General features: G+C 47.4%; 1 protein-coding gene across 1 annotated transcript in view; it reads right to left on the minus strand.

The window, feature by feature from the left end:
• Positions 1-8,256, minus strand: part of ATP2B4 (ATPase plasma membrane Ca2+ transporting 4) — a 107,080-nt gene extending 98,824 nt beyond the window's left edge. The window contains exon 1 of the mRNA XM_003792250.2: positions 7,826-8,256. The gene's annotated coding sequence lies outside the window, so the exon portion shown is untranslated. The remainder of the gene's footprint in view (positions 1-7,825) is intronic.
• Positions 8,257-8,738: the final 482 nt, after the last annotated feature.

Here is an 8,738-nt window from a genome sequence, read left to right on the forward strand (position 1 = left end):
AAAAGAAAAATATCAAATCTTAAACATTGAAAGAGTAGTGCAATAACTATAGACCCTTCACTTAGGTTCACCAGTTGTTGATATTTTGTACACCCTCTCTTGGTGTATATATACTCACACCCATTTTTTGTTGAACCATTAAAATAACTTACACACGCTCTGCCTCTAAATACATTTGCATAATCTCTAAGAATAAAGATATTCTCCTACAAAACCACATTAGCATTTATCACACCTAAAAAAACACATTCATTTAATATATACAGTAGAACTTCTGTAAGTTGACCACCCAAGGGACTGTAACAAACTGGTCACCATACAGAGGTGGTCAACATAAGGAACTAGGCCTACTGTTCTGTAGGCATACATGGGGAGCACATCCAATCTATGAAAATTGAGTCAACTTAAGGGGGTGGTCAACTAGGGAAGTTCTACTGTATATTTAAAATTTCCCAGTTTTCCTAGGATATCTTTTATAGTCTCTCTCTTTTTTTTTTTTTGACCCAGGATCCAATTAAAATGTATGCATTGCATTTGGCTATAATGTCTCTTTAGTTTCTAGACTGCTTTCTACTTCCCCATCCTTCTCCCTACAACACACAATTTTTATATTTTTTGTGATATATACTTTTTTGAAGAGTCTCAGTCACTTGTTATTGTGAAAGATTCACTTTCTGGATTTTTCATCTCTTCTTAGATTCAGGATAAACATTTTTGACAAGAACATAGGTTGTTATGGCCAAACATCTTACTGCAAGCCAAGGAAGCTCTAATGTCAGGTAGTTTCAACCACTACCAATATTTGATTACTTGGTGAAGGTGGTAAATGCTGGATTTCTGCATTGTAAGACAGACTTACTTTGATAAATTGTGCTATGGACTGAATGGTTATGAATATATCTGCATATAAAGGAGCCTAAAATCCAACATGATAGTATTAGGAGGTGGGGCCTTTGGGAGGTAATTAGGTCATGAGGATGGAACTCTCCTGCATAGGATTAGCGGCCTTGTACGTAGAGATACCTGAGACACAATGTTTCCCTCCTTCTACCATGTGAGGATACAATGAGAAAATTGCAGGTCATCTGCAAAGCAGGAAGATTGCCCATACCAGACACTGAATCTGCGGGCACCTTGACATTGAACTTCCAACCTCCAGAGCTGTGAGAAATACATTTCTGTTGTTTGAGCCACACAGTCTGTGGTGGTCTGCTTTAGCAGTCTGAATTAAAATACAGTAAGAACCAACCTTTTACCTAATGGTTTTAGCTTTCCTAGATGCTAGCCTGAATCAGTTAGAATATCAGAGGCTACAAACTGGTTGATTTAAAGTTCTGATGATGGCTCCGTGCCTGTGGCTCAAGCAGCTAAGGCGCCAGCCACATACACCTAAGGTGGCGGGTTCAAATCCCCAGCCCGGACCCACCAAACAACAATGATGGCTGCAACCAAAAAATGGCCAGGCATTGTGGCGGGTGCCTGTGGTCCCAGCTACTTGGGAGGCTGAGGCAGGAGACTCGCTTGAGCCCAGGAGTTGGAGGTTGCTGTGAGCGTGATGCCACGGCACTCTACCCAGGGAGATAGCTTGAGGCTCCGTCTCAAAAAAAATAAAAAAATAAAAAAATAAAGTTCTGATGATGTTGGCCAAAGGGTACAAAGATTCAGTTAGATAAAAGGAACAAATTTTTGAAATCTATTGCATGGCAATTACAGCTAACAATAATGTAATGCATATTTCGAAATTGTCAAGAGAGCAGATTTAAAATTTTTACATCACAAAAAAATGATAAATAGGTAAGGTGATAGATATGATTAGCTTGGCTTAATTATTCCATAATGTATACATATATCACATTGTACCTGATATATACAATTATTACTTTTCGATTAGAAATTAAATTAAATTTGAAGACAAGACCTGCCATTGCTTCTACATTTTATAAGTTGGCATTTCTTTTTTGAGACAGAGTCTTGCTCTGTTGCCAGAGTGTGATGGCATCACCATAGCTCGCCTCAGACTCGTGAGCTGAAGTGATCCTCTTGCCTCAGTAGCTGGGACTACAGGTGCACACCACTACACCCTGCTAATTTTTCTATATTTAGTAGAGATGGGGTGTCACTCCTGCTCAGGCTGGTTTAGAATTCCTGACCTCTGCTTCCCAGAGTGCTAGGATTACGGGCATTACAGGCATGAGCCACTGCACCCAGGCATATCTTAGTTGGTATTTCTGTTTTCCCTTCCTGGTCCTTGCCACCCATTAACTGTCAGAAGACACTCAGGGAATCTTTTACATTTACAACCCATTACTGTTATCCTTTTTGGTGTCTCTCATATACCTGGTGGCGAGCCCCTTAATGCCCACTCCTGTGCCCTAGCTTTCTGGCACTTGGCTCATCTGTACTGTCTCAGTCCCAGACTAGGAATCAGCCACTCCTCCAAGGAGCACTGGTTTCTTTTAGTGGGAAATGTTATTTAAAAATAAAAATCCAGGTATTAGGGGTGTTCAATGCTTTTGGGTAGCACTGCTTCCACATACTTTTGGTGGACAGACCTACAAGATATACCAAAAAAACCCACAGGATTCTTCTTCCCTTTCTCCCATTTCATACTCATATCTCTCTTTTTCCATAGACAGACCCTAATTTCTAGAAATATCAACACAGTTCCTCATCAATCTATCCTACAGTAAACCACATAGTTTCCGAATTATGACAATAGTATCACAAGCAATTGCATACCTACAATGTAAAGTTCAAGAGTTCTTTTTTTCTTCAGAATATAAATCCCACTAAGGATCAGAATATTAAGCTTAAAAATTACTTGGATTAATTCTTTCCTTTGTAGTGGAATTGATATTTATTTGGTTGTTGTTTTTGTTACGGTCAGTTGTATCTTTTGAATATGAAAAATATTTACAGGGTACAAAAATTAAAACTGTCTCCTCCAGTCTGTTCCCATCCACACACCCCACCCATGTTATCGGATTTCTCATTTATCCTTTCTGTGTGTGTGCATGTTTGCAAAAATATTCTTGTTTCTCCTGCTTCCTCACCTCAAAGGTGGCATACTATCTAGTCTTCTATGTCTTGCTTTTTTCACTTAATAACATACCCTATAAATCATATCAGTTCATAGGGCTCCTTCCTTCCTTCTTTCTTTTTTGGCTGCTTAGCACTCTATTGTGTGGCTATAGACTGTACCATTATTCATTCAACCAGTCTCTTAAGAATGGACATTCGGTGGCCGGGCACAGTGGCTCGTGCCTGTAATCCCAGCACCAGACTGGGAGGTCAAGGCAGGTGGATCACTTGAGTTCATAAGTTTGAGACTAGCCTGAGCAAGACTGAGACCTCATCTCTAAAAATAGCTGGGTGCATCTGTAGTCCCAGCTGCTCAGGAGGCTGAGGCAAGATCGCTTAAGCCCAAGAGTTTGGGGTTGCTGTGAGCTGTGATGCCACAGCACCCTACCGGGGGCGAGAGTAAAATTCTGTTTCAAAAAAGAAAAAGGGTATTTGGATAGTTTCCAGTGATTTCTTCTTGCAAATATACCTTAAAGAATCACCTTATGCATTTATTTTTCCATATTTGTGAATAAGCATCTGCTGGATAAATTCCTAGAAGCAGGATCGCGGGGTAAGGTATATGTTTTGTTAGATGTTGCTAACTTCCCTTCTATAGGAGCTATACTGGTTTGCATTCCTAACATTGATTTTGCCACATGTTGGACCTTGGTCTTCCATTTCCAGTTCACCCTCTCGGAATTGTTCCAGAGATTTGTGTATGAAACTTGGAAAACTAGACAGAGAGAAGTGCTGAGGCTGAAGACCTCAGCCAGAAAGGAACTAGAGTAATGGGAAGGGGGCGTGGGGTATCCCCTGACACCTCTGATCTCACCCCTTTTCTCTCTTTTGGCTTCTCCACTATCTCTCCACACACAGATTGTTTCCCAGCCTCTTCTCTGACCTGCATCCCTTGGCTCTGGTTCTAACTAGCTCCTGCCTGGTTTTCCTTCTCAACCCAAGCTCATGTGGGCTGAACCCAGAAGACTGGCTTAAGGTGGAAGCAGAAGTAGAAAGCCCCCGTCATTTCTGTCTTAACACACACAGAGGAAATAAGTCAGGGGAACAAGAATGGTTCATACAAAGGAAAGAGGAAAAAGGAGACAAAGAGGGATGCAGGGAGAGGAGGTCAAGAACAAAACACTCCACATAGGCCTTCTGGATTCCAGCCCTACTTCTATGACCTACAGAAAAGGGGAAATGAGCAGAGAAAGGCTGTCATCCAGTTTGACTGGCCTAGAGGCCTTGTCTTTGTCGTTCCTCTTTCCTTCTCCCTCTTACCTACCAAATACCAACTGGAGACGAGAGGGGCTTGTCTGAGGAGCAGAGAACTAGGCTGGGTAGGGGAATCCGGTCTTAGGGGCAACCTGGGGAGCAAAGAATTCAGATTACCTGAAGAATCACCTCCAGGAACAGACAGTTAGGTTTAGGTGGGGCATGCCCCTACAAGGTCAAAGTGTGCACTTGGGGCAATTTAAACTAAGCCGGAACAGTTTCTCAGGGTCTTGAGAATCAACATCTCCCTTCTCTCCTGTCAAAGCTTGGTAAATCTGGAATGTAATACGATAGAAGGGTAAGGCTGACCCTTGTCTTTGGGTGTTGAATGTGAGGCCAGGAGCATTGAAGAAAAAGAAAAGGACCCATACAGATTACTAAGAGAAGCCAAATTCTTGAACAAGGTGGTTTGCAGAGGAAGGCTGGATTGTTGACAGGTGGCAGCCATGTTCTGCAGGCTGAGCAGCCCCCCCCACCCCTTCTTCTCAGGACCTTCCAGTCAGCAGGAGTAAGGAAGGGTAGGACTCCCTGTATCCCAGCCCAGGTACCTCCTCCCATACACCACTTCACTTCTTCCAGCACCCACAACTTGATCAAGTTCTAAATGCTTTACTTCTGACTCCTAATTAGGTGCTCTCAGTTTCTTCCAACGAAGCCCCTATATAGCAATTTGACAAACCTGACTCAGCCACCCCCTCCGACTTAGTGGGGAGCAGGCTTCCCATAGCAGAGGGGAAACCAACAGCCAGAGGGCAAGTTAGGAACCCTCAGGGTTAAGGCTGATTCCCATGCTCCCTCAAACTGTCCTTCCTTCCAGATAGCGCTGACCAAGTTCTCTAGTCTCAGGCACTGTGCTAGGCCCTGGGGGTGCACAGGCGATGTGACAAGCTGTGCTACTTCAACTTGACCTTGAATGCGGAGACGCAAAGTGGCAAACGGAAGGGAAGGGGCCCAGAAGAGCAGGTACGGCCAGGGAGGCAGGAAGCCACACTCCCAGCTCTAAGCGAGTTCTCCACCAGGTTTTCAGATTGAGGCAGAGCCCAGGAGGGTGGAGCCGAGCAGCGGGAGAGGCTTTCGGGGCGGGGCCGCAGAAGGCTCCAAGAGCCGAGAAGGGGGCCCCGGGTGGGCGGCAGTCGTCCAGCCCAGGAGCCCCCTCAGGGACGGCAGGGGCTGCGGGCTGCAGGTTGCCCCTCTGTTTGCACCCTGACTCAAGGCCACAGGAGCAGGCGTTCCATGATGCGCGCTGAACGGGAACCTGCTCCTCGTGGAGAAGCCCTCGCCAAGCCTACCACCATCTACCCCTAGTCAGAGTACAGAAAGTGGGAAGGCAGGCTGCAGGAATGGTGGCATTATGGGCCCCCAAGATAGGTGGCAGCGGGCAAGGGGAAGCGCAACATTTAGGGGTTAGACTTCAGCAAGATGGTGGCAGGGAGGATGAGGCTTCCGAGGAAGAGCAAAGAAATGGATTCCCCTCCCCCTTACAGAACAAGGGCATTGATTCTGCCTTGGGGCCCCTGCCCCAGAGGAAGGCCTCATTCCCTTCTCTGATGGAATATAAGTGGGGAAGTGCTGTCTTGCCTTGAGGTGCAGTCAGATCATTCAAAACACTTCAAAATGAAAATTGGTTCCTGTTGCTTCCCTGGCCCCCTCTCCTCCAAGTCTTTTGCCACTTTCTTAGCTGTACGGAGCCTTACCTTGTTTCAACCAAACTAGCTGGGGCAGAAGGCAGGTGTTTCCTCTGCACTCCCCAGCCCAACTCCCACAGATCTGTCTGCTTCAGGTCTGAGGCCCACTTCCCAGAGCACCCTTTACCAAGCTGCCACCATCCCTCTCACCCCCAGAGCCTGTTCCCCAAGCCACCACCCTCAGCTCCTAGTGCCCAGCCCAAGTCACAGCCTCTCAGCCCTCCTCCTCCAAAACCTTCCGCACCCAGGCCCTCCTCACCCCCAGTCCCTCCATCTAGGCCAGGCCCAGCCAGGAATGATCCCTTCCTTCCAGGTAGAGGGCCCAGGGCAGAGGGGGGCTGCACTAGAGCCTCCAAATGATAAGAGGTAGGAGGGCTGCTCTGGGGAGAAGCTCAAGGAAGGAGGGGGAGGATCTCAAGACTCGCTGCCAAATACCCCACCCAAAGGAGGTAACCTGGTAGAATGGGATTTTGCTTCTTCTCCCTTCCGACCTTCCTTTGCCTTCCCAGCAGGGGCCTCAGTAGAGTACTCGCCTGTTTCTTCATTTGACATTCCCCCTACCCAGCCAGCAGGCGCCGGCCTCAAGTCTGAGAGTTATTGTAAGCCGGGCAGGAATGCCCCAGAGGGAGGTATCTCTGACCCGCAGAGTGCCCACTCCTCACCCATGAAGCAGGAGGCCACTCCTGCACCCTCCATACCCAGAAGGAGAAGAGTGACCATACCCTGGGGGAGGTGGGGGAGTGTGTGAAGCTAGACGCCTCAGGGAATGATGCGAGCCAAGTATGTGAGTGTGTGTGGGGTGTGTGTGTGAAGGAAGAGCAGGAAGGATAATCCCAATGCCTTAATTTCCAGCTCTTCAGCAAGCCGGTGCTGCAACCCTAGATGTTCAGGAACCCTCCCAAGCACGCCCGTGGTCCCTACCATCTGCTTCACACACCCTAGCCTCACAATCCTCAAGCTGGAAACTGAAAACTTTTCAACTTCACCCTCTTTTCCTTCTTCCCCTCTGGGACCAGAGATGTATGGGGCGGTGCCCTCAGAGACACTCATACAGTTGGTTCTGGACGCTCATACTCACTCAAACAACAGCAATAGGAGGGAACTCCCAGCTTTTTCCATAGCTAATTATAGACGTGAAAGTCGGAGGATGTTTTGCAAGCAGCAGAGAGAAACTGCTGAGGTTCCTCTGCAAATCCAAAGAAATTTAATTTGTATATTCTCCTTCCCCACCCCCCCCAACTTCTCCTAGCTTACCCCACATCCTCCCCTAGTGTGCCCCCCTCCCAGTCCCTGAGGCAGCCCCTCCTCCCTGCTAAAGACTTCTTACTTGGTTTTTTTTTTTTTTTTTCCATCTCTCTTTTGGGCTTTCGAGAAAGGGAACAGACGCGGAAAATATTTTTGCAACAGTTTTCCATTCTGCGTCTCATTCCCAAGCCAAGGGGGAGGGGGAGGACAGGAACGAATTCGGGAGAGGAAATAAATGTTTTTTTCCAAGATCTCAATTTTAGTGTGAGAAAGACAGTCCCTCCATTTCCCTACCCCACAGCCCAGGAATGACAAAAACTAGACGAAGAAAAAGAAATCACTTGTGGGATTACATGATTTCTAAGGACTGAGAATAAGAAAGAAATGCAGTATTTGATAAATCTGTGCACACACACACACACATTAAAAAAAAATCATCCAAACCCAGTTGCGTGAAATATGCTAGGAAGAGGAAATTCAGGGAGTTTTAGAAGCAGTAGAGAGAAAAGAAAGAAACAAAGTTTGCAAATCACGAGTCAATTCATTCTTAGCAAGCCTACCTCTCTTTCTAGCAAAGATCCAGGTTTCTCCAAGCGGGACTCTCCCTCCAGGTTTCCATGGATGGGGATAGGGTGGGTGACCACCCACCGGTCTCCCCAGTGTGGCAAACAAGCTAGAGATGCTGGCTTTGCTCTCCTGCCTTTCCAGCTACGGCCGGGGAGTGGGCTGGGTCTCTTCCCCCCCGCGTCCTTCCAATAGGAAGGACCTCTCAGGTTCCAGAAGAAAAAGGGTGCAGGGGAGCTGGGCGGGAGTCTCTGATCTTGCTCTCTTCGGAGGGATGGTTCCCCAGGAAGTTCGTGCCTCCCCCCGCCACCCAAACCCCAGCTTTGAACAGTCTCAACAGCAGAGCTTTCTTGAGAAAATGCTTGTCATGGCAACAGCTCCAGCCAACTCGGGCCAGACTCTTGCTCACCAGCTTTCCCCGACCAGTGCGGGAGGAGAAGGGGGAGGAGCAGGAGCTGGAACAGAGGTGGGACTTGGCGCGACGCCAGACCATTACTCTACTGTTAAGGTGGCCTGGCTCAGAGCTATGGCTGCTTCCTGGTTTGACTTAAGGAGGAATGGGGAAAGGACAGGGAGGAATCCTCTCTCCCCTCGGCTTTCTTCCTGGCTTTCCTCCCCGCCTTGCATTCACTTGTCGAAAAGAAATCTGAAGGCGGGAGGAGATGGAGGTGGGGAGTGGATGTGGGTGGTGGTGTTCAACCGTCGCTGGGTGGAGGGGGGAAAAAAGGAAGCTTCTGCAGGCCGTTGGCTTCCTGCATCTCCTAACAGGCCTCTCAACCTCTTGCTCACTTACACTCAGGACCCAGCAACCCAAGTAAGTGTCTGTGGACATTTGTATTATCCCCTCCCACCTTCCTACTCCTATCTGAATAGGGGGCTGGAAAGGGGGACTGTATGACTGTAGACACA

Source organism: Otolemur garnettii, unplaced genomic scaffold (assembly GCF_000181295.1).
Source record: "Otolemur garnettii isolate 467f Iridium unplaced genomic scaffold, OtoGar3 scaffold00055, whole genome shotgun sequence".
Classification (NCBI taxonomy): Eukaryota; Metazoa; Chordata; class Mammalia; order Primates; family Galagidae; genus Otolemur; species Otolemur garnettii.